The sequence below is a fragment of the Colias croceus genome, chromosome 5 (assembly GCF_905220415.1).
Source record: "Colias croceus chromosome 5, ilColCroc2.1".
In the NCBI taxonomy this organism is placed as follows: Eukaryota; Metazoa; Arthropoda; class Insecta; order Lepidoptera; family Pieridae; genus Colias; species Colias croceus.
Window position 1 is genome coordinate 6959102 of NC_059541.1, and position 2696 is coordinate 6961797.

Genomic DNA, 2696 nt, shown 5'->3' on the forward strand with positions numbered 1-2696 from the left:
CAAAGAATAACCCGCATAGTTCCCGTTCCCGTAGGATTTCCGGGATTGCGTCATTTTCCCGGGATAAAAAGTAGCCTATGTCCTTTCTCGGGTATCAAAATATCTCCATACCAAATTTCATGAAAATTGGTTCAGTAGTTTAGGCGTGATTGAGTAACAGACAGACATACAGAGTTACTTTCGACTTTATAATATTAGTATGGATGACGAAGTGCTTTACATAATAATATTAATTTAACATTTATCTACTAACATAGGTTTATTACCTACCTACTTAAATGAAACATTGAAATATTTAGTATGCAATGTATTTAATGAATATATTTTAATAATATAAAAACTAATACTTAAAATTTTACTTAAATATTATTTCCTGTTTCAATATATATCGTGTTAGTGTTTTCTTGTCCATTTCCTATGTTCACATAGCCATTTAAGTTTCCGAAAATCATTTGGAAAACCTTCTTTAAAAAACCATCCTTGTCATCCTGAAATAAGATTAAACACATTTATTAAAAAAAAAAAAACATTTAAACGCCTATTATGGTTCATTTTTAAGATAAAAATTCGATTCGTTTTTATATTAAAGATAAGTGCTAAAATAATGGGGAATATTTAATTTAATAGTAAAATGAATACAATAATGTCAATTAATTTTTCATTATAGCACGATGCAAATAAGTTTTTAAACGTTGAAACGAGGTCATAATCTCATATTTGAAGTTAAAAAAATATTTTTTAATAAGACCGCCTCCTTAGGACAGTGGTTGACGCGTGAACTTAGAACCGGGGAACTTTCTGGGTTCGATTCCCGACGATGACGAAAAAAAAGTGCAGGACACAGAAGGCTAATCACCTACTTGTCCCTGAAGAAAATTGATTAATGAAACAGATGAGTGCTTAGGATGAGTGCATAATACTTCTGGCACCCGACTAGGGTACATGGGACTCAACATATATCTATATAGAGACAGATTAGAATTTAGTTTCGTCGCTGTTTTTAATTCTTTATTTCGACTATAAATGTCTTCTGCTTAAATATACATTGTGTTTATTGCGAGAACCATTTCCTATAATTATTATACGCCTAAATTCCCTTCTCTGGGTCTGTTAAATAAACAAGTGTTGTTATAATACTAGCTGCTCCGCGCAGTTTCACCCCCGTGGATCCAATCCTGTTGGTTGTAGCGTGATGATATATAGCTTACAGCCTTCCTCGATAAATGAGCTATGTAACAGCGAAAGAATTTTTCAAATCGGACCAGTAGTTCCCGAGATAAGCGCGTTCAAACAAACAAACAAACTCTTCAGCTTTATAATATTAGTATAGATTCATGAATAATTATAACATCAAGTCAAGTGAAGAAGACGGATTGGACATATGTAATATAAAGATGAAGATAAAAAAAAACTTACGTTTTCCGAGGCCCAGAACGGTCTGTGAATAAATAAAACAATAACATTAATTAATAAATTGTAGTAATAACTTTTTATCTGTATCTGTAATATTTATTCCTTCCTATTTATCCTTTACTAGCTGTGCTCCGCGCTTTTACCCGCAGTGCTCCGCTCTTGTTGACCGTAGCGTGATAATATATAGCCTTCCTCGATAAATGGGCTATTTAACACCGAAACAATTTTTTCAAATCGGACCAGTAGTTCCTGAGATTAGCGCGTTCAAACAAACAAACAAACTCTTCAGCTTTATAATATTAGTATAGTATAGATTAGTCCGATAAGTATAAAAAGTAAAATGCATTTGAAGTTAAATAAATGTGATATAGCTTTCGTAGGGCTGATTTTTTAGGGAGAAGAACACAATAGACAATCTTAAATTCTAGTCTCAACAGTTAAAACTTTAGAAAAAAAAAATTTTCAACAACAAAAATTAAAATAATTAGCAACAATACAAGTTTAAGTGTAATAAATAATAAATATAAAGTACTTAAAACTGTTATAGAGTTCACCGTCTCAGTTTTTTTCTTACTTTGGTTTGGGATTTGCTTCATATAAACTTACACAGAAAAGAAGCGTTATCACTAATATATGAATAATTTTCATGGTATTGTTTTTAAAATAATTTTAATTTAATGCTTAATTAGGCGAGTCTGCCGCACATAATGAAGGACCAATACCCGCACAGTTTATTATATACACTACAGGAAAACTAATTTCTTCCTGTGATAGCCAAATACAATTATATATTTGGTTGTTATTACGTAAATATAATTTTATCATGTTCGCGTTTAAATATGTAAGTAGATACTTTTAACAACACATGGTAAACCATTGAGGTACGTAGTACATAGTAACTTAATGTGGTAAACCGATTTTTTACATCACGAGTCTGCATTCTAATGGCCACCATTCACAAGCGCGCCCATCCGCTGGATTTGTAGAGCCTGGCGACAAGTCCGCCGTCAAATCTGCGTGTGTATGTATCGGTGTGCGCGGCTCGCGGCTCGTCGCGGCGCTCGCCGTCTAGAGACTGCGACGGCTATATAAGGCGGATATGAAACCTATAAATACAAAATATTTTTATAGTTATTGTTAAAGTCAAGCCTAGTTCATACAAAGCGTATTCCTATCTTAAAGGCCGCACCACACTCACCTTAGACACTCACAATGTCCCTGGCCGCGGCGCGGCGTTGTGGCTTATGGGCGACGCTGACCGCTGACCATCAGGCGTCGCGTCT

The 2696-nt window shown here is 34.1% G+C and overlaps 1 long non-coding RNA gene across 1 annotated transcript; it reads right to left on the reverse strand.

Annotated features, from left to right (window-relative positions):
* Positions 1-294: 294 nt before the first annotated feature.
* Positions 295-2458, reverse strand: LOC123692081. The gene is made up of 3 exons (XR_006751479.1): positions 1988-2458; positions 1417-1438; positions 295-488 (listed from the first exon to the last, which is right to left on the reverse strand). It is a non-coding gene; the product is annotated as an uncharacterized LOC123692081 (long non-coding RNA).
* Between the last annotated feature and the right edge of the window lie 238 nt (positions 2459-2696).